Below are 24,390 nucleotides of genomic sequence, written 5' to 3'. Positions count from 1 at the left end.
GGTTCACCCAAAAATCCACTTTTTGACATTAGCTCCAGCATACTGCTAACATCTGCAGTATGCTGTGATCCGGCTCCGAGCGGGGAATCCTGCGGGGAATGGGCGTTTCTAAGCGAAGAGGAGTTGATTGACGGGCTGCTAAAGTGCGTCACGCCTTCCGAAAATACACAAAGTTACACTCGGGCGTTTACGGCGCCTACCGTGTAGAGCTGGCTGCGCAGGCGCCTAAAACAACCTGTGTGACTTCGGGTATTTTCGGAAGGCGTGACGCACTTTAGCAGCCCGTCAATCAACTCCTCTTTGCTTAGGAACGCCTATACCCGGAAGTAATCCCCCGCTCGGAGCCGGATAACAAGGGCTCGTATAACGATAAATACAAAAAAAAAAAACAGCATACTGCAGATGTTAGCAGTATGCTGGAGGGATGTAGCGAATGTCAAAAAGTTTATTTTTGGGTGAACCCTCGCTTTAAGTATAAGCCTCGGGTGAGAATGCAGCAGCTACTGTAAGTGGAAAAGAAGGTCAACAATGCCCATTTGCAGCTTCACTGTACCCATCTGCATGCCTCAGCCTCACTGTCTCCATCTGCGCATAATATAATGCCACATCATACAAAAATTCCATATTAGATAATAAATGGCCTTCAGCTTTCACTCAGATTTGTTTGGAATCCATAGATATTCATTAAAAGAGAGAGAGGTTATATGATTATTTTAACTGTATCCTTGCATTTTTACTACAGTTGCTGATCAGAACTGTGCCATCTCCCTGCCTCGTGTACCTGATCCCGGCGCTGTGCCAATTCCGCAGCCTTATTATCTCCCGGCCGGCGCTGTGATATATTCAGTGTAGTCGTCGTCCATGCAGTGTACCAAAGCCCGGCCTCCTCCTCCTCCGTGACTGAACACTGACTCTGTTTCCCAGCAGTGTTCAGCGTATCACAGACGAGGAGGAGGCGGGGCACAGCACGGCCGCACCGACTACACTGAATATATCCCAGCGACGGGAGATAAGGCTGCAGATGATAACAGTGTCGGGAGGACTCGAGTACAAGCCAAGGAGGGCATTTTCAAAAATGTGCTGAAAACCTCGGCTTATACTCGAGTAATTTACAATACCTATATGTACTCCGCATCTGCTCCCGATGAGTGGAAGGTATCCATGAAACGCATAGAGTTCTTGTTGATGCTGTCATTGCAATTATGTGCCCAATATCAGATCATTACAGTATATACTCTCTTACAACCATAAACCATATTCACATTATTATGTTTATGTTGATCTAGAGGGGACTAGGCTACAATCAACACAATTATACATTATGAATTGTGTTGGAATATGTGTACATATATGAACTATTAATTAGTATTACCATTTATTAACTGTATTTTGTCATGATTGAAAGCGTGTATATACATATATGAATTAATAAATATGGTATATACATATAAATATATATAAAAATGTTATATACCAATCATTCTGCCAGTTTGTAGCCGTCTGCTTCATCTAAAGTCCCCAAATCCCCTCTCCTTTTATAATCTGCAACAGAGATGGAGGCATATAAACCCACCCAGTCATTGCCTCTTTTTAAAAGACAGGGGCTATAACCCTCCCTTGCTCTATCCAAAACAAAAAACAGCTTTTCCTTTAGTTCTACTTTAAGATTTAATTATGAATATATCATTTTACAGAGACTGCCCTAGTCCCCCAGAGGGGTAAGGCTTACTGAAAGTGTGTATAGTTTGCCAAGTTATGACCATCTTATGGGTGGGGCATACAACAAATCAAAATGGCAACACGTGTCAATGCAAAGGTAGTGAAAGCTGTTTTCCCATACAGTAGCGAGTGTATTTTAGCTTTTCCTATTCTTAATTATATGACAAAATACTAGTCAGCCCCACAGAGCCTGACAAGTGAATAAAAACCATAAGTGCTGCTGAGGACCTCTAATAGAAAATTCTCTGAGAACTGCTACTAGCAGCCAAGCTTTGGCTGGTTCCTTTTTGTTGCCTGTTTTTTTTTTTTTTCTGCTTTGGAATTTGCTATAATTGCTATGTTTCCTGTCAATTCATATTGACTTGGCTTCAAGCAATTTGCAGAATTGCTTATTTGTTTTTCCTGCATGTATCAAAGGTACAGGTGAAATTGCTAACAATTTATTTTGGCTTCCATCATGAATAAATCAATTTTGCCTGCCCTTTGTGAGGACCACGTAGAAATGCTGCCGCTGCAGTCATCCATTCTAAACCAAGATGCGCATTTCACAAATGAGTGCAGCTTGGGAGACTGTCTCTGTTTTTATCACTGCTAAATGACAGGCTGAAATAAGCAAAAGCAGCAGCATGTCATAGCAAATATTTTTCTATACAATATTTCTCAGTAATCTGCCATGCCTTTAACATATTTCAGTAATTTGTGATGTTTTCCAGCTGCATAGATAAAGGCTAGCATGAATATGACATTTTAACGCATAGTATTACACTGTAAGCCCATGCAAAATGGAGAACTCAGTTTTAGGTGGATGCTGGCAAGTTTCATAAAACAGCCAATTTGATCAAATATATTGGGGCCCAATTAAATAAATATTCTGTGTTTTTGAGCTACAGTCCCCTAACGTGACCTCACACTTGGACAATATGCTTAGCCGACTTGGCAGATATTAAAATTATGTGCAATGAACATGACAATATGTTAATTAGGCAAACCGCAGCAAAACAAAAAGGAATAAGCAAATGTCATAACCCATTGAAACTGATTTATTCATTTAGGGAAAAACAAAAGATTTTCTTCAACTCCACACATACTGTGCACCTAGTACATACATGTCTTTCCTTTGCTTGCCCAATGCTTCATTTAGCCCTGAGAGCTTAACCACTTAAGGAACAAAACTCTTTCTGAGATTTGGTGTTTACAAGTTAAAAACATTTTTTTGCTAGAAAATTACTTAGAACCCCCAAACATTATATATATTTGTCTAACACCCTAGAGCAGTAATGGCGAACCTTGGCACCCCAGATGTTTTGGAACTACATTTCCTATGATGCTCAACTACACTGTTAGAGTGCAAGAGCATCATGGGAAATGTAGTTCCAAAACATCAGGGGTGCCAAGGTTCACCATCACTGCCCTAGAGAATAAAATGGTGGTCGTTGCAATACTCTGTCACACCGTATTTGCGCAGCGGTCTTACAAGCACACTTTGTTTGTGAAAAAATACTATTTTTTTAATTAAAAAATAAGACAACAGTAAAGTGAGCCCAATTTTTTTTATATTGTGAAAGATAAGGTTACGTCGAGTAAATTTATACCCAACATGTCACGCTTCAAAAGGAGGTCTAGGGCTAGAATTATTGCTCTCGCTCCAACGATTGTGGTGATACCTAACATTTGTGGTTTGAACACCGTTTTCAAATGCGGGCACTGATTTCGTATGCACTCGCTTCATCGCACGAGCTTGATAGGACTGGGTACGATTAAAAAAAAAATTAGTCGTTATTTATTTTACCTTTTTATTTAATTTTTTTTAAACAACAGTGAAAACATTTTTGTGGCACTTTTATTCCTATTACAAGGAATGTAAACATCCCTTGTAAAATAAAAAAAAACATGACAGGACCTCCTAAATATGAGATCTGGGGTCAAAAGACTTCAGATCTCATATTTACACTTAAATGCAATAACAATTAATAAATTAATAACATTTAATTTGAAAAAAAAAAGTCTCTTTAAGAGCATTGGGCGGAAGTGACGTTTTGACATCGCTTCCGCTCTGCAATGATATGGAGACATGTGGGGGCCATCTTCCCCTCACTTGTCTCTATACCAAGCCAGAAAAAGGACACATTCGCCTCCACCGCTACCGACGGCTCTGGTAAGGGGCGGAGGGCATCGGAGTGCGGCGGGAGGGGGGGCCCTCTCCCTCCACCGATAAAAGTGATCTTGCAGCGAATCCACCATACAGACCACTTTCATCAGAAAGCGGACCGCCCGCTGAAGAAGAGAATACTGGGGTTATGGCAGCTAGCTGCTGCCATAACAAGGGTATTCCTCTTTAAAGTACTGACGTAAAACAATGGCGGGCGGTCCCAAAGTGGTTAAGGATATATCTACAGCTGTGGCCAAAAGATTTGAGAATGACACAAATATTAAAAGTCTGCTGCTTCAGTGTTTTTACTGTAGATCTGTTTGTCGGTATACTGAAGTACCATTACAAGAATTTCATACTTTTCAAAGGCTTTTTTTGACAATTACATTAAGTTTTTGCAAAGGGACAATATTTGCAGTGTTGACCCTTCTATTACAAGACCTCTGCAATTTGCCCTTGCATGCTGTCAACTTCTGGGCCACATCCTGACTGATGGCAGCCCATTCTTGAATAATCAATACTTGGAGTTTGTCAGAATGTGTGTAGGATTTTTGCTTACGCTCCTTTTGAAGATTGATCTCAATGGGATTAAGGTCTGGGGAGTTTACTGGCCATGGACCCAAAATGTCAATGTTTTTTTCTCAGTGCCACTTAATTACCACTTTTGCCTTATGACAAGGTGCCCCTTAATGCTGGGAAAGGGATTGTTCTTCACCAAACTGTTCTTGGATGGTTGGGAGAAGTTGCTCTCCGAGGATGTTTTTGTACCATTCTTTATTCATGGCTGTGTTCTTATGCAAAATTGTGAGTGAGCTTACTCCCTTGGCTAAGAGGCAACCCCACACAAATGGTATCAGGATACTTTACTGTTGGCATGACACAGGACTGATGGTAGCGCTCACCTTTTGTTCTCTGGACAAGGTTTTTTCCAGATACCTCAATCGTAAAGGGGATTCATCAGAGAAAATTACTTTACCCCAGTCCTTAGCATTTGAATCCTTGTATCTTTTGCAGAATATCAGTCTGTCCCTGATGTTTTTCCTACAGAGAAGTTGCTTTTTTGCTGCCCTTCTTGACACCAGGCCATCCTCCAAAAGTTGATTGGTGCACCGATCCCGCAGCTGAATCACCTGTAGGAGAAGGTCCTGGCACTTGCTGGGATTACATTTTTCATGGGCTTAAGTTAATTTTCATGGCAAAGAGGGACTTTGCAATTAATTAAATATTTGTGGTTTTCTCATTGGCTGTTTTTTCCTTTGCTGCTTCCTGGGCTGGAATAGTCTATGATACAGCACCATGAAAAAGCATCAGACATTTTTGTTATTCCTGTCTGCACTTTTGTTTGATGAATAAACTAGAGCAGAGATTCTGATCTGGTCATCCACTATTTTATGTCTGCGTGTCCAAACTGTAAACAAGTTAGACTGACAACTGTCAGGTTCCCCTGTACTGTTGGAGCCCATGCCGGTGGAGAAGTGATTGTGTTGCTGTCCCGTTGCAAGACCAGTGTTATATTTTAACACTTCAACGACCATTAATACATTAATAATGTATTTTAGAGAACTGAACCAGCCTCCAATGTTGTAGTCATGTCTCTCAGCAATCTGGCTGCAGAACATGTGCTGTGTGTTTGAATTTAATATTCAAATTATATCCTGTCTATGATGGATTTCTGTTTACCAAATGCATTTTTCAGCTAGATTCTGAGTCACCTTTGTTGGCTAAAAAGGAAAAAAAGACAGCTCCTGTGGTTGCGTAAATTGTCTGCACATAAAGCCAGAAATGCATGACTTTGACCCTGTAATTACAGCCTTACAACACATATATGCAAAAAAAGATCAACAGAGTTCCTTTTATTTGTCAAATAGATTTTGCTTATATACACACACTGGAAACAAAATGTCTTTCTTTTTGTATGAATGTTCCATTCTTGTAGCAAGCTAAATACTTGTGTCAAATTTCAGAATGTGTACGGACATTCTAATTTTCATCTATTCTGGCTACACGCGGATGAGCTCTACTGCCAAACAGACTTTCAGGCATGCACACAGCTCAGAATTTAAAACGACCATGCTAGGATCATTTTTATTGCCTATGAATAGCATCATGTGGCATGGCAGACTTTCACATACAATCTGTCATGAAACAAGGCTGAATTTGCACAATAATTTCTAGCAGATGATTTTATATATGAAAAATCAATAGTGGCACTTACGAGAAATCAAGGAAGAGGATGTTAATACAGTCCAACATTGTGTCATTGTAAGAAGTGACAGGAGAAAATTGAGATGCTTAAATGGGGACAGAAAATAAAGAAAATTAAAAAAAATAAAACAATGTCTTACAAATCCAGCAATTATATACTGGTATGGGGATTCATAAAATGTCAGACTGCATGTTCTAGACCCCAAAAGCTACTCTATTGCAGAGCAACGGTCTTTGAATCTATGTGATGGAGGGTATAACCATAATCATAAGGCTTGATGAAATGTGATGTCACGATAATGCGTTGAGCAACGATTTCACATCACTCCACCTCTGATGACATTTCAGGAGGTGAAATGGTGCTTGAATATCATGTACCGTAGACATGTTGAAGGGGAAAGGCATGGACAGGGAGCTAGCTAATGTTCCCTCTTAAATGAAAGACCTAGAAGGACAGACAACTCCCTCCAGCCCCCCCAACTGCTATATAAATGTAAAAGATGGTGGATTGCTCGGTATAGGTTGCATTATTGCTTTTATCAGACTTTAGCCTTCGTCTGGTAAAGCCCGCTTTGCGCCCATCGGGTGTGCAGCTGTTCAGTGCGACCCCTCGGAAGGTTGGCCTGGGAAGATAAAGAAGCGCATCACTCTGGAGCTGAGGAACAAAACCCCCGTATGAGGTGACAAAGCTGGTTTTAGACAATTGCCGGTCTAGTGATGGAGAGATTAATTGTTTGAGTGATGGGTTGAAAGAGCTGGAATTCCACAGCATGACCAACGTAGAACTGTCTTCTCTGGCACAGCTTCCGCAGCTGTCAAAACTCCGAAAATTGGAGCTCAGTGACAACAATATTTTAGGAGGTCTGTAGGTGTTAGCAGAAAGGTGTTCCAACCTCACGTATCTCAACATAAGTGGTAACAAGATCAAGGATCTGAGCACAGTGGAAGCTCTTACAAATTAAAAAATTAGTTTGGACCTCTTTAATTGTTAGATCACCAACATAGAAGATTACAGCGACACAATATTTAGCAAACTTCCACAAATCACATACTTGAATGGCTTTGACCAGGAAGATAATTAGGCCCCCGACTCTGAAGAGGAGAATGATGATGAGTGTGAAGAATACGAATATCCTGAACTTGAAGAGGATGAGGCTGGCCCTCCAGGAGAGGATGAGGAGGAAGACGAGGAGAAGGGTGAATCAGATTTGGGAAAGGATGAAAAGGAAGTTGGGCTATTGTATTTAATAAAAGAAGAGTTACATGATGAAGAGGATGACAATGATTATGTTGAAGATGGTGGTGAGGGAGAAGAGGCGGATGAAGAAGAGGAAGCCGTAGAACGTGGTGAAAAGAGAAAGCAGGAAGAAGATGAAGGCAACGATTGAAGCGTCATATGTGGAATGCTAGGACCAGTCTTTCTGAGCCCTTGGGGTTGATAATATAGCTATAATGCAGATGTGTATGTCTGTACCTGTAAAATAGATGCACCTACAGAATTTAACATGTAAATTTTTATAGGAAAGTTTACAAGTTGTGTGCCCTTTTTATCATTCCAGTTAAGACAATTGAGATAATTTTTATTAGTTATCCTCCATAGATTAAATATCCTTTTGAATTTCCTTTTGCAATGCCTTTAGAGTACCAGAGGTGTAGCAGGCTCCTTGGGGAATGAAGAGGTTAATCAGAATGACTATTAAACACACATCGTGAATTTTTAAAAGATGACACTACCCACAGAGGTATGCTCTCTTCACATGTATAATAATATGTGAAGCCAAACTTATAGCAAAATATATCAGATTATTACTATTATTATTTTTTTGGGGGGTTGCACAACTTTACTACTTGATTTTTTTATTCAGGATAAAATATAAGGTAAAAAAAATTATGAAAAGAAAAATAAGAAAAAATTTAGACGGGTACAATTAATCCAGTCTCTCTTCTGACTCTCTTCATTATCCTCTCCTTCAGTAATGTTATTATGGAAATAAGTAATAATTTTAGGGTACAGAGGAATAGTATCCAATTGATACAAAACACTTTGTAATAGTTTAGGGCTTGACATGGTAACCACATATTGCTTTGTACCACTGGATGAGTGAGAGCCGCAACCATTATTGCTATCACTGGGAAGGCCTGGGAACCTGCAACCGTCTTTCCAAAGAGCGATAAAGCTTCTAGTAACTACCACTATAAGCAGAGGCCTCCTAATGTTCAAGAGTATAGTGATGACAACACATGAAAACCCAATACCATCATGGCAACTGGACCCACTAGAGTGGACAACTGACAAGAGTGATTTGCAAACATGCTAGTGTTACCATTATGACTTTGATACAAAAGCAACTTCGAAAAAAAACTACATTTAGAAGACAAGGATTCCAAAATTGGTGAAACACAATCTGCATAACTACCATGCAAAATGCTTATTCTCAAAAGAGTTTATGTCATATATAGCTGGGGGCCAAGTTGAGGATGAGTTTGTAAGTTATTGTTAGTATGTTGAGTTTAATTTGTTGGGTAAGCGGAGCCAGTGGAGGGATTGGCAGAGAGGGGTAGTAGACGCTCAGCGGTTTGTAAGGTGGATGAATCTAGCAGCAGCATTCATAAAGGACTTGATGGGCATTTTACTGTGCGCATTATTCAGTTTTGTGAGATAGATAGTTTAGGTCAGTCTAGAGGCCAATAATGTCTCCATATATAAAGAAGACAACAATGAAGCCAAATCAGGAGATCACGTTATCATGCAAACTTCTTCCCATTAAGCAGTGTAATGTGCTTTATCTAAAAGCAGGCAATATTCAAAACATGATAAGCGATAACATTGAACATATTTTAGTCAGATAAACAAACATTACCCCAGTGTAGGAGCCAAGCAGGTTATTTTGAGAATTTGGTACATTTCAGAAAGAATGAAAGCTGTACAGGCATCTCTTCAAGGTGAGAGTACATTGGTTCTGTATTGTTTGCATTTGCATGTACTGTCACACACCAGTAACTTCTCAGCAAATATGAATTCATTTCCCCATCCTCTATATATGAAAATGGAGCTCCTGCATTCGTGGGGAGAGAGCTTATTTTGATTACTACAACTAACATTATTTTGATTTTTATATAGAAATTAAAAAGAATACATGCTCTTTTTTTTTGGGGGGGGGGGGTGGTAACTGAAGAGTCAGATGTCCATTTCTCCTAACAAATCATATGGCTTTCAAACAGCATTTAAACATGATTCATGTAATATTTTGTTAAATTGGGATTTTTGCCTAATTATATAACCAAGATGTCTCAACTAATTGCTGGGAGTCAGGAAGGATATGGTGCTGAAAACAAGTGTGAAATCATTATTGTTTAACAGACTGTTTATTTGGCTCATCACTGCAGTTACAGAGTGATATTTAAATCCTAAGCAATGCCAAAGCCAAGCAAACCAAATCAACTGCATACACTCCATATTCTAGGCGAAACTGCATACACTCCATATTCTAGGCGAAACTGCATACACTCCATATTCTAGGCGAAACTGCATACACTCCATATTCTAGGCGAAACTGCATACACCCCATATTCTAGGCGAAACTGCATACACCCCATATTCTAGGCGAAACTGCATACACCCCATATTCTAGGCGAAATTGCATACACCCCATATTCTAGGCGAAAATGCATACACCCCATATTCTAGGCGAAACTGCATACACCCCATATTCTAGGCGAAACTGCATACACCCCATATCCTAGGCGAAACTGCATACACTCCATATTCTAGGCGAAACTGCATACACTCCATATTCTAGGTGAAACTGCATACACCCCATATTCTTGGCGAAACTGCATACACTCCATATTCTAGGCGAAACTGCATACACTCCATATTCTAGGCGAAACTGAATACACCCCATATTCTAGGCGAAACTGCATACACCCCATATTCTAGGCGAAACTGCATACACGCCATATTCTAGGCGAAACTGCATACACCCCATATTCTAGGCGAAACTGCATACACCCCATATTGTAGGCGAAACTGAATACACCCCATATTCTAGGCGAAACTGCATACACCCCATATTCTAGGCGAAACTGCATACACCCCATATTCTAGGCGAAACTGCATACACCCCATATTCTAGGCGAAACTGCATACACCCCATATTCTAGGCGAAACTGCATATATGCAACAACAAGTTGTATCTCATTCCTGTGTATATAGAACAGTGCATCCCAAACGTCTCTGTGGGATCCAGGCTGCAGTATATGCTAAGAAGATTGACACAGTAGCTTTGTAGTAATGTGCTTGGAGCTTACCTAGTAATAATACGTTTCATTTTTTTTCCCCCAACTATGTTGAAGACATTTCATCAACTCATTCAAGTAGCTTCTATAGTTCCAATGAGATTTAGGAACATACAGCATTTATAGGCACATGAGAAACTCAGTCACCCAAATGGAATATGTCCAGGCAGATGTAGATTGTCCGAGAATAAGATAAGAGGCAGTGGCCCCCTAATCACCGGATGCATGGATTCCAATGGGGTCTTTTTTTTTTTAAGCACGTGATTAGAGTCAGGGGCTCAAATAGGCTTAAAAAAAGTGAGCTTGGGGGGCAGAGAACTACACCCCGAGCCCACCCAGTTGTGTGACAATAGCAAATTAATATTCGCTATTGTCACACTGATCCTCCTGCCGGCCAATCAAATTCTATGATGCACAAATGTGAATGCAGCCTAAATGTTACCTTTCCACATTTGTCTGCTGCATATCCTTAAAGCGGAGCTCCACCCTAAAGTGGAACTCCCGCTGATCGGAACCCTCTCCCCTCCAGTGTCACATTTGACACCTTTCAGGGGGGAGGGGGCTGCAGATACCTGTCTTAAGACAGGTATTTGCACCCACTTCTGGCGATCGCTCGTCCTCTGCTGCGGACGGCGCTGGACTCCAGGACAGGTAAGTGTCCTAATATTAAAAGTCAGCAGCTGCAGTATTTGTAGCTGCTGGCTTTTAATTAAAAAAAATTCAGCGGAGCTCCGCTTTAACACTACTAAAGCTAACGATGTTATTTTGAGTCAAGGAGGGAAAGAGCATAAACTGTAACTGTACATTTTATCCTTGTTTATTGTCATTGTGGTGTTAAAAGATGCTCCATGACAAGACTTTAAATGCTTTCTACACCATAGCCATAACTACAGCACTAGGAGTGTCAGAATGTTATGTTCCCTCATTAATCATTTACAGCTCACCATTACTTAAAAAACATACATTACCAAATGTTCAAAACTTCACTTGTTCTATAAAAACAACTGCTAAACGCCAATAATTTAGCACTTACTGAAGACTTTAAAGTAGTATTAAACCCTCAGTGTATAATGTGCTTTTACATTAGGATCACCCAAGTAGTAGCAGCCAATATAATTTTACTTTATTTCTTGTGCCCCAAATTATTTTACTACCGTAAATACTTTTCGGTTTCCAAGATTTTTATTTTTCTTGTGTCCCTAAAATTAACATTTCCTGGATTCATAGTCAGGGAGCACAACAGTCATCTAAATTTTTGTTACTACATGTTAGAGCTGAACGATTCTGACCAAAATGAGAATTAAGATTTTTTTTGCTTAGAATAAAGACCACGATTCTTGCGGCATAACATCTTTCACATTATACTAAAAAAAAAAAATGGGCTAACTTTACGGTTTCACTTTTATTAATTCATTAAAAGTGCATTTTTCCCCCAAAAAATGTGTTTGAAAGACCACTGTGCAAATACAGTGTGACATAAAATATTGCAACAACCGCCATTTTATTTTCTAGGGTCTCTGATTTTTTAGCAGAAAATACTGATTTTAACTTGTAAGCAACAAGTGTTAGAAAAAGGTTTAGTCTTTAAATGGTTAAACCCCATTTACAGACCAAAGTTTATTCCTTTGATCTAAAAGAAAGTGTCACAATGTTGCTCTTCATCTCTGCCTATGCCAGTGTTTCTCAATTCCAGTCCTCAGGCCCCCCCAACAGGTCAGGTTTTCAGGATTTCCATTATTTTGCACAGGTGATTTGATCAGTTTCACTGCCTTAGTAATCACCACAGCCTTTTCATCTGAGGGAAATCCTGAAAACCTGACCTGTTGGGGGGGCCTGAGGACTGGAATTGAGAAACACTGGCCTATGCCGATGTTGTGATAAACTTGGCAGACTGACTGGATTTTTTATAAATTTTTTGACAGATGTCAGCAGAGAACCCTCTGCACTGAATCGGGAAAGCTGTTTTAAGATCGCAAGGGGGGGTAGAATCACAATCTTGATTCTTTAACGATTAATTGTGCAGCTCTACTACATGTCCCATTATTCTTTGTGTGCTCTTTGCATTGCACATGTGCCAGTCAAACACAGCACCAGGGCAAGAACACTCCACTTACAGTACACTCCATAAAAGGGTCCAACACTTTACCGATTGATCACACCATAGCAGAAGATAGAGGATGTTCCAGAGCTATGCAGAATAAGGCATGCAACAAGTGCAAAATTATAAACAGTGCAAAAAAGAAAAAGCATCCACCAATCAAAACTGAAGCAATACACCACCCTTGCACTCCCCCCCCCCCCCCAAAGCCAGAATGACATCATAAGCTTGCACTGTCTGCCATTTTACACTTGTCACATGACCGATAAAGGGGTCCTGCATGGGTCTGAAACATTTCCATCTTCTGCTGTGATGTGATCAATCAATAAAAAGTTGGACCTTTTTTATGGTGTTTCCTTGTGTGCTTGTGACATATTTCTTGCCTTGAAGTATTTCTGGTCTTCAGCTGGTGGTCACTACAGCACCCACTCACTCACTTGAGCAAGGAATCAAGTGGCATGTGTAGGTTCAGTCCCTGCCAGAAGTTCGCACATAGGGGGCTCCAGGGAAAACCTGCAAGGTAGTAGAGACACTCTCTAGGCGGAATCTCCACATACCAGATTTTCAAAGGCTAATTAGGCTATAAAGACCACACAAAACGCAGACAAGAAACAATGGTGATGTTGTAGGTCATGCAGCTATATTTATTCTTTGTTTTTTTTTTTTAAAACAAAACTATATATCTCTGATTTACTGGGGGAAGAAATCTAATTGAATCACAATCTTACTTTATTTATTTAAACCTAGCATAGTCAAACTTGTTTTTACCTAAGCTGAACACTAGGGATGAGCAAAGGGATTTTATCAAAACCGATTTTGTCGCCAACGAAATTTCAGCAGAAGTGGAAATCTCAATTTCATTCTTAGGCTGCTTAGGTGAAAAATTAAAAAAAAGATCTATTTTTTTTTTATCCAGAGGATGTATTTTGTCTGAAAGGTATATTTAGAATAACTTGAATTAATTTAATTTAGTATTCGTTGATCTTTTTTTTATTTATGTGTCGTTTTTGTACAGTAAAATTATTATATGGTTTTATATTATTTTACTGTCTGTGCTTGCTTTCTATGGAAAAAAAAAGGAAAATAATGAGGCTAATGAGGGTCCTGAACACATCCAGGTTATCTGAAAGTAGCCTCTTGAAGATAAGGCAGCCTCCAAATTAAGAAGTTTTGTACTTACGATCCAACAGGTGACTCAAATCTTTACACCCCAGTCACACTTGTGGACATCAAAGTCGCATGACAAATCGTACCCCATGTTTTCCAATTCTTACCAGAGCATATTCCACATAATATATGTGCAACTTAAAGTTGCAGTGACTTTAAAGTAGTTCATGCAATACTTTCAAGCAACCTGAGGGCCATAGACTACAATGTTAACCCTCAAACGTTCCATGAAAGTCATACCTGAAAGTTTTACATGTAAAAGTGGTGCAACAGTGGGTCTGACTTTGGAGAGGGACAAGTCACATCCAAGTCGCACCCATCCAAAGTTGCGTGACTTTGGAGTTATAAGTAGTGTTGAGCAGAATATGCCATATTCGATTTCGCGATATATCTCGAATATATATTCGAATATTCGAGATATATTCGCTAAATTCGAATATTCGTGATATTTTATCGAAAGTAAATGATTGCGATTTTTCGCTATTGCGAATGCGAAAATAATTGCGATTTTTTGATAACTGCGGTAGGAGCACTCTGATTGGCTCAGAATATTCGTGATATTTTATCGAAATATCGCAACATGCGAATGCGATATTTATTGCGCAATTTCGAGAAATGCTGGAGGAGCGCTCTGATTGGCTCAGAATATTCGTGATATTTTATCGAAATATCGCAACATGCGAATGCGATATTTATTGCGCAATTTCGAGAAATGCTGGAGGAGCGCTCTGATTGGCTCAGAATATTCGTGATATTTTATCGAAATATCGCAACATGCGAATGCGATATTTATTGCGCAATTTCGAGAAATGCTGTAGGAGCACTCTGATTGGCTCAGAATATTCGTGATATTTTACAATACAAAATAATTGCGAATATTCGGCAAATGCGGAAGGAGCACTCTGATTGGCTCAGAATATTCTTGATATTTTACAATACAAAATAATTGCGAATATTCGGCAAATGCGGAAGGAGCACTCTGATTGGCTCAGAATATTCTTGATATTTTACAATAGAAAATAAAAAGTGTTTTGCATTGGTGGTGATTCTTTACTCTATCCATCTGTCACAGCCATTTGTCAATCAAACACCTTAAAGATTGAACACGTTCATGCTGCATGCTTTGGACTTTTTTTCACTTCACATATCAAAGACATTTTTATGAAAGATTATTTTTCTATTATTGGGACTATATTTCTTTATATATTTGTTTCACTGTGTATTTCACAAGTTATTTGCGCTTGCTTATTTTATAATTTGCCCACATGTCTTGTCACTAGACATATTTTTTATTCTTGTAGAGCGACTCCATTTTCTGTCTTGTATTAATTTATGTTGTATAACATTTTTGAGTTGCTGCTGTATTCTCCCCTTTTTTAAGGTATGCGCAATTTTTTCCTTCTTACAAAAAATAATAATATCAAACATACAAATATTCATAACATACACATACACAAAGCCCCCCCCTTTTGCATCAGAGACAATCAGAGTTCTCCTACCACAGTTATCGAAAATTCGCAATCATTTTCGCATTCGCAATAGCGAAAAATCGCAATTTTTTTTTTTTCAATTTGGCAACATAATAGGATCGCCTCAGCTTAGCTACTCGGCCCAGGGTCTCTAATCATACCAGCAATGCTTTTAGACGTCGATAGGATGTGATCTGTTTTAAAAATCAAATTGAAAAAATGCGAATATTCGGAATTGCGAATATTCACCGCGAAATTCGAAATATAGCGCGATTTCTCGAATATGCTATATTCGAGTCGAATATTCGCAATGCGAATATTCGTGAGCAACACTAGTTATAAGTGTGAATAAAGCCTTGCATTTTGGAAGAGTTTTGGGCACTTCAGCTGACAATTTTGAATATTATGTTTCCTACTGAGAGCTGTGGACCCCCAAGTCACAACAGTGAAAATCTTCTCTAGTTTTTGAGGAAAGGGAGCGGGAAGTATTGGGCAAGTGTGCTGTGTTCTATGGGGATGGAGTGTTGTAGGCAGATGTGCTTTATTTTGGGGAGTGAATGAATAGGTGTAATAAGTATATTGTGCGAGTATGTGCAAGGGGTGGGAGGTTGTTTGAAGTGTGTTAATAATGATGATTGCATTTTTTTCTGGTGGGGAAGAGTAATTTACAGGCAGGGGTGATGTGTTCATCAATGGAGCCGAGTTGTGGATAGGTTGTAGGTGTATTTTATTCTGGGGGAAGGGTGGTTGTAAAAAAAGCAGATGTATTTTGTTAGTGGGGGAAAGGAATGTTGGGTAGGAGTTGTAGGCACATTTCAGACTGCTTCTGTAGGGTAAGATAGAGAAATAGTAATGGGAGAAAAGTTCACTGACATAATTACACTATTTCCCCTTCCTCAGTGTGTACCCAGTCATTACTATGAAACTCATCAGAAATGTTTTCAACTTTGGGCAACAACAAAATTGCTGCCGCCCCTCCTTGTCTATCATTTAAAACACACTGTTCCATAAAGCACTACCCCACCCCTGTAACTAGGCTGGACTCCAGTTCCATTACACTAATTTTCCTTGATGGCAGTCTTCTTGGCTACGCAGTCTTCTCCACACACACTACAAGCAACTGCTTCAACTTCCTCTCTGAGCAGTATCAGTCAGTGAATGTCAAGTGGCCTACTGTCACACCTCCTAAGAGTTGGCACCAGACAACAGTGGCAAGGCTGGATGAGGCATTCGCCCATCCTATGCTACAAGCTGCAAATACTATCTGATGTAACAGACTCTTAGCAAGGATGCTCTCACTGACTGGTAGTAGGAGACCAACACCTGAGCTGGCACATAATTAGAGCTATGTCACGACCATTGGTTCAACTGAGAAAACGTATTAAAAGTGGCATGACATTGTTCATGGTCAGGGAAAAACATATTGGGCAGCATTCATATGTTAGCATACTGTCTATAAAGCAGATATTGTTGAAATATGGCAAAAACAAGTGGAAATCTGCTCAGCACAATTATATAAATAGACAAAGCTGTCAGAAGTGACATTTTGCATGACAAATTGGCAAAATCTTAAACTGGAAAGTTGTAAAAACATGCCCCATAGTACTGAGTGTTCCTATTAGAAGAAGGTAAATATCAAGAAAGTAAAGCAGGAAATGCTGCTGTCAGCTATGCAGAGTAAGAGGATTAAGGCGTCTGCAAGACAAAGTCAATAAGCTTGGCGAAAAGTTTCTGCTAGCCTCATAGTGCTTCTTCTGTTTGCCTTCATGGCGTCTAAGCAGTTAGTTACTGAAAAACTGATAACCACCAAAGAAAAAAAAAATGTAAAATGGGGACTATAAATAAATGCTTCAAATTGTAAGAATTATTTCTAAACCGTCAGCAGCATCAAAAGTGTGTTAGGACTACAGAAAACCTTCTTTAACCCACCTAAACAAACAGGGCAGGGTGATAACATGCTTTGGGATTTACGGTAAGTTAGGAGCTCACTGCCTTTCTGGCAGAATCATCCAGTATTTTTCTGTACATTAAAGTATAACTAAAAGCAAAACTTTTTTTTCCCCGTTTTGGATAGAGTGGAGAGGGATTAAAATGCTTGTCAGTTTGTATTGCTGTCTGTGCCCCCGTTAAGAATGTTCAACCTCTCTATAAAACTTTATGAGACAAAAAAAAAAAATTCTCATTTTGTCCTCCTTACCGTTATCATAAAAAGTGAAAGAAAATACCACATTTTGGGTTGACCGTAGAAAAATAATCTTTCGATGGGGACACTAGTTCTGGTGACCTAGGGGTCCCCAATTAAGTCTCTTAATTTGCAGGAATTTTCTCTTACTTCCTGACTATGGGACAGGAAGTTGAGGAAAATCTCCACAATGGGACACAGATGAGAAAAAAGAAAAATAAATAAATAATCTAACAGGGGTTATAACTCACCTTAAATCTAAAATGAATAAAAAAAGTGTTGCCTATTATTCTACCTTAAGCACTTTTAACCACTTTACTACCGGCTGCCATCAATTGACGGCAGCACAATAGTGCTGTTGTTCTGGGAGGACGTCATATGACGTCCTCACCTTGCTAAGCCATTAGGGGGCGCGCGTGCGACCCCAGTGGCGCGCTCACCCGCCGCGTTACTGGGAACCCGATGCTCGTGCCAGGCGGCCGTGATGTCTGCCGCGCACCCGCGATTGCCCAGTAACTGAGCAGGACCGTGGATCTCTGTGTGTAAACACAGAGATCCACATCCTGTCAGGGGAGAGAGGAGACCGATGCTGTGTCTCTTGTTCATAGGGACACAGATCGGTCACCTCCCCCAGTTCATCCCCTCCCCCAGTCAGTCCCCTCCCGCCAAGAAAAATTAGACGGAAAAAAGTCTGATGGGGCCCACACACGATCGGAATATCTGATTAAAAAATTCTGTCTGACTTTTTTCATCGGAAATTCTGATCGTGTGTACAAGGCATCAGTAATGTGGTTTTAAAACATCCTCTTTAACCTCTTGCTGACCAGCCCCCACAGTTGTAATGCAGCAGATTGGCTCGGCTGCGTGAATCGCAATAGGTGTACGTTGGTTCGTGCACAAGTTTCTGAAGCCAGCGGAGGGAGACAATCAGTGGGTCCAGTGGACTTGATGTTCGCCGGCCGCCCAAGATCCTTTCAAGCAGGGAAGGAACAGGGATCTGCCATAGTAAACAAGGCAGATCTCCATTCTGACAGGGGAGATTTAAACAGAGATCCTGTCTTTCTGCTATGCAGGAAGACAGATCTGTGTGTTGTCCCAGGCGGAAATCCTCACACACAGTTAGAAACATGCTGATGGAACACATTTAACCACTTGATCCCCCTCCCTGCCAGTGTCATAAGTACAATGTCAGTGCATATTTTTAGCACTGATCACTGTAATAATGTTACTGGTTCCCAAAAAAGTGTCAAAAATGTTAGCCAGGTGTCCGATCTGTCTGCCACAATGTTGCAGTCCCGCTATACATCGTTGATCACCGCCATTACTAGTAAAAAAAAAGCCATAAATCTTTGCCCTGTTTTGCAGACGATATAACTTTTGCGCAAACCAATCAATATACGCTTATTGTTTTTTTATTTTTTACCAAAAATATGTAGCAGAATATATATTGGTCTAAATTTATAAAGAATTTATGTTTTATAGCAGAAAGTAAAAAATATTGTTCTTTTTTCAAAAGTGTTGGTCTTTTTTTGTTCATAGCGAAAAAAAATAAAAACCGCATAGGTGATCAAATAGGACCAAAAGAAAGCTTGAGATTTGTGGGAAAAAAAGGACATCAATTTTATTTGGGTACAACGTCACATGGCCGTGCAATTGTTAGTTACAGCAATTGTACGGTTATCAGTTATCGCAAAAAAATGGCCTGGTCAGTAAGGGGGTAAATCCTTCCAGGGCTGAAGTGGTAAAAGTGATTTTCTTCGTTCTGGTTTTAAACGAAAAAAAGTAGTTGGTTGCATGGCAATAATCTCTCCCATATACGAAGAAAGGTGTCTGCCAGGATTGAGGTCCTTTAACATTGTGAGAGCTATATACTGTATTTTTTCACAGTCGTCAAACACAAATGACACGTATCTCATCTTTCCCCTAGAGAGTTCTATTTAGCTCTGGCAAAAGCAATGATTTAAGTATTAGACTTATGAGTCACATTGACAATTGCAAAAAGAGACTACTGAGGAAGTATAGATAGATCTTAACTGTGAAAACCTACCTACCTCAGTGACATTTTATTGGATTATATTCCAAACACACTCTATCGTGAGTATAATTATTGTCTTTCCCTCTATATAAAAGAACACGTCTACAAAATCCTCGCTCTCAGATTAGGAAATGTGAATGCTATCAAACATTGCCTTAGCATAGATGTCAAGAAATCTATCAACAGTATTAAAATGATGGCCTATCAGAATGATGGCCCTCAAAACTGGAGTCATTATTCTTGTAACCTTGACAGCAAAGTAAAATTGGAACCGCAAATACAGTAATGTAAAATCTCAGAGGCAGGCATTTCATTTTATCTGTATAACATAGCAGCAGCCCACTGAAGAACCGGGGCTCTGACCTGATAGCAGAAGAGCAATGGCCTCTAATAGAACTGTACAACAAAAATAATATGCTTCTTTATTGACCTTTTTATTCATACGTATATTGCATTATATGTATGTCTGAGTGAATACAGGTGTGTGTATATATATATATATATATATATATATACATACATACATACATACATATACACACACACACCGTATTTATCGGCGTATAACACGCACAGGCATATAACACACAGGCACAGTTTACCCTCTATTTTCAGGGTAAAAAAGTGAGTGTTATACGCCAATAAATACTATATATATATATATATATATATATATATATATATATATATATATATATATATATATATATATATATATATATATATAATATACACACACACACACACACCACCATATGCAAGTATTATACACAAAAACATTTTTTTATTATTAAAAATATCTGTGTATATGTGGCATATTTAGATATGCATACATTTCCTTTAATATATTAACTTTATAGTGCAGATGTGTCTTTTTTAGCTCCATTCCAGATGTTTCCTTTCCATATCAGAGATTGATTCACACTCTTTTCGTAGCCATTCATTGGGGGACTGCACTAAATTGGCGTTCCACCTCCATATCCTGGTCAAAAGTGTTGGACAGGATGGAGATGATCAAATTGACAGAACAAATCCACCATACCTTGTATGGCAACTATGCATCCCTTTGACAGGAAATGGGAGCACTGGGACACCCCTTTTTTGCAAACCATTTCAATATAAGTGTGTGGATGTAATGGATCTGCACTGGTCCCGATGCAGACATTTACTGTATTTATTGGCGTATAACACTCACTTTTTTACCCTGAAAATAGAGGGTAAACTGTGCCTGCGTGTTATAGGCAGGGGGCTGCGAAAAGTGTTTTCCTGAAACTTCCCTCTTAAAGTTAGGGTGCGTGTTATACGCCTGTGCGTGTTATACGCCTGTGCGTGTTATACACCTGTGCGTGTTATACGCCGATAAATACGGGTAACTAAAATTTGCTCTTTATCTATCTTACCCTTTCATTTTTCCGTTATGTATCACATTATGGGGGTTATTTACTAAAGGCAAATCCACTTTGCACTACAAGTGCACTTGGAAATACAGTCGCTGTAGATCCGAGGGGGACATGCAAGGATATTAAAAAAAAAAACATTTAAGCTTGCACATGAATGGATGATAAAATAAGCAGAGTTTCCCCTCATTTCAGATCTACCCCTCAGATTTACAGCGACTGCACTTCCAAGTACACTTTCAGTGCAATTTCAAGTGCACTTGTAGTGCAAAGTGGATTTGCCTTTTGTAAATAACCCCCTATATATTTTACAAAGTTAACAGATGCCTTATTCTCAATTCCATTTTATATGGAACATTTCTGTGTTTCGACATTTCATGTTTATGTACATAATGCATGCACATTACAACCTGTATGTAACTTGGTCTTTCAATAAAAACATTTGTAATAAAAAAAGAAAAAAGGATATCTTGGGTTTACAATACAAACAGTAATGCATATTATCTTTAGGTTCTTTGTTTTCTCCTGTTCATTCTACAATATCTCATCTGTTTTGATACATAGCTTTAGTATTTGTTGAAGAGACACGGAAGATTGCCACTTTAAGGGCCCCGTGTATTACAAGTACGGGTAAAGCAGCTATATGAATACATTCCACACGAAATGAGCAGCCTACTTACTATTAATCATTATTCATGTATGAAAGCTAGAGAGTAGACACCATTCTATAGGTACATGGGGCCTCCTGTATAATATAGCTGCTTTAAAATGCAAAAGCATGTCCTGTGAATATTCATTATAAAACCGTTTTTCAGAAGCATTTAAAAAGCAAATACTTAACTACTCATGAGTCAGTTTATCACTTGCCTGTGCAAATACTCAGAAGTTAAATTCTTTCTTCAGTGCTGAAGTCAAAGAAGCTGAAAGAAACAATAAGTACATTAATACCATAAATTAGGAGATTCTTTTACTACAAATCACACGTTTTAAAGGATTAAAAGACTAGAAGCATAAAGACAAAACACATAAAAAAAATCTATACAATAGATATTGTATAATTTTGCATAACTTTTTATATGAAAAACAATGAATCTATAAGCTTCTTAGAAAATTAATTTCAGAATGAAAGAATGACAGTGCTAACTTTTACTACTGGCATTAATAGTTTATCAGGTTGTCTGCCACAGTATTAAAGTAGATGTAAACTCTGACTAACATTTGGTTTGCTAAACACTACATATCAAACAAATTCAATTTTTTCTGCCCTTTGTTGTATGCATCTGGGCTATCCCTGTCTTGAAGCTGTTACTGAGGACCACCAATCATAAGTAATTGTATTATTCCGCGCCCTGCAGCCATTCGTATACACAAACCCCCATCCCATATAGGTGCCGCTGTGCGGAGGGTAATGCTTGGCGGTCCGCAGTAACATCTTACTGGCAGAATAGCTGAGGTGTGTTCAGACTAGTATCTGAACATTCCTGAGCCCAACCATAATTGAGAGTTGAAATGAACACTCTATCATAATCTCATATAACCGGATGACAATGAAAGAGCACAACTGGAAGACAGGGACAGCAAGATGTTATCCTATGACAGGAAGTACCTGAACAAGGACATTCAAGGCAGGATCACTAATTAGTATTCTAATGAATGCAGTAGATTTTAAAAAAGATGTTAAAAGATTATACTAGATATAAGCAATTGGGTTTACATCTACTTTAACTTTAAGGCCCCGTACACACGACCGAACATGTCCGATGAAACTGGTCCGCGGACCAGTTTCATCGGACATGTTCGGTCGTGTGTACGGCCTATCGGACCCGTTTTCCAGCGGACAAAAGTTTCTTAGCATGCTTAGAAACTTGTCCGCTGGAAACCTGTCCGTCGAACATGTCCGCTGGTTAGTACGTCTAACCAGCGGATCCGAAATCCCGCACATGCAACGAATGGATTTGACGCATGCGTGGTAGCATTGAACATCATAGGTTGCCGCGTCACCGCCACGTCACCGCATTCTCTGTCCGCTGGGATTTTGGTCTGATGGTGTGTACACACATCAGACCAAAATATCCTAGGAGACATGTCCGATGAAAACGGTCCGCGGACCGATTTCATCGGACATGTCTCCTCGTGTGTACAGGGCCTAAGAACACAATGGAGTCTGATGGAGACGCTCACCTACCCTTTTCTCTTTATTTAGCTTTGGCTACTCTACTGTATGTCTATAATTACACATTATTTTGGCAATCAATTAATATTTGATAGCCCAGTGTGTCTGTGAAATGACTTTGCCCATTAATCCCATTCAGTTTTCTTATGAATAGGACTAGCAGCCATTTCTCAGATCTCCACTTTAAGTAGAAATAAAGCCCAAACTTTTCCATTTTGGATAGAGTAAAGGAATTGATTATTTTTGCCATCTGGTTTCCAATTGGGGAGATCTCCCTTCACTTCCTGTCCAATAGCAAAAACAGGAAATGAGAGTTGTTACAGGTGTCCCCATTAGAAGATTTCCCCTCTACTCCTGTTTTGGAAACAACTCAAACTTGGGATGTTGTTTCACTCTTAGTGATAATGGTCATCAGGTTAGGAAGAGAGGGTGCATCTCTATTTCAGGGGCATCACAGACAGCATTGTCTGAGAGGTGTTGTAATCCATCTCCACACCATCCAAGGTAATCCTATAGTTACACTTCACGTTTGCAGTCTAAAATGCTCTTTGAAACCTTTAGATGAATAAAGTGTTTTGGTTTTTTTTTATCAGAAAAAATATTTTATTGCATCTCCAAAACAGAGAAACAAAAAAAGAAATTCATCCTATAAACACAAGCATGGCAAACCAATTAGCTATGGATAGAAAGACATTTGGCTTTTTATACATTGGGGTTGATTTACCAAATGCAAATCCGCTCTGCACTACAAGTGCACTTTGAAGTGCAGTCACTAAGTCTGAGGGGAAGATCTGAAATGAGGGGAAGCTCTGCTGATTTTATCATCCAATCATGTGCAAGCTAAAATGCAGTTTTTAAATTTCCTTGCATGTGCACTTGTAGTGCAAAGTGGATTTGCCTTTAGTAAATAACCCCCACTGTGTGCACCATTATTATAAGTTGTATTTTTGAGGAATAAATTAATTATTGAACAACTACAGTGCTCTCGGTTAATCCAAAATGTTAATAAACTTCAAACCTGAATATTTAACTACTTGCCGACCAGCCGCCGCAATTATACGGCGGCAGGTTGGCTCCCCTGCGCGAGGTCACGTAGATCTACGTCACCTCACGAATCAGCCACTAGGGATCAGGGGCGCCCCCCGCTCGCCCCTGATCCCTGCCGGGCACCCGCGATCGCTTGTTACAGAGCTCCCGGTCCTGTCAGGGGGGGAAATGACCTATTGTCTGTTCATACAATGCATGAACAGCAATCTGTCATTTCCCCATGTCAGTCCCCCCCCCTTCAGTTAGAACACACCCAGGGAAATTGATTAACCCCTTCCTCGCCCCCTAGTGTTAACCCCTTCACTGCCGGTGGCATTTTTATAGTAATCAATGCATTTTTATAGCACTGATCGCTATAAAAATGCCCAATGGTCCCAAAAATGTGTCAAAAGTGTCCATAATGTCGCAGTACCGATAAAAATCGCTGATTGCCGCCATTACTAGTAAAAA

General features: G+C 39.5%; 1 protein-coding gene and 1 pseudogene across 4 annotated transcripts in view; one reads left to right on the top strand and one right to left on the bottom strand.

Moving 5' to 3' along the window:
• ENOX1 (ecto-NOX disulfide-thiol exchanger 1) overlaps positions 1–24,390 on the bottom strand; it is a 641,692-nt gene that overhangs the window by 300,012 nt on the left and 317,290 nt on the right. For all 4 annotated transcript variants that reach the window (XM_040341292.1, XM_040341293.1, XM_040341291.1 and 1 more), the window contains exon 4: positions 21,588–21,640. The gene's annotated coding sequence lies outside the window, so the exon portion shown is untranslated. The remainder of the gene's footprint in view (positions 1–21,587; positions 21,641–24,390) is intronic.
• Positions 6,601–7,598, top strand: LOC120929641 (annotated as a pseudogene).

The sequence above is a fragment of the Rana temporaria genome, chromosome 2, assembly GCF_905171775.1.
Source record: "Rana temporaria chromosome 2, aRanTem1.1, whole genome shotgun sequence".
Taxonomy (NCBI): domain Eukaryota; kingdom Metazoa; phylum Chordata; class Amphibia; order Anura; family Ranidae; genus Rana; species Rana temporaria.
This window is presented reverse-complemented; position numbering and strand designations above follow the sequence as displayed.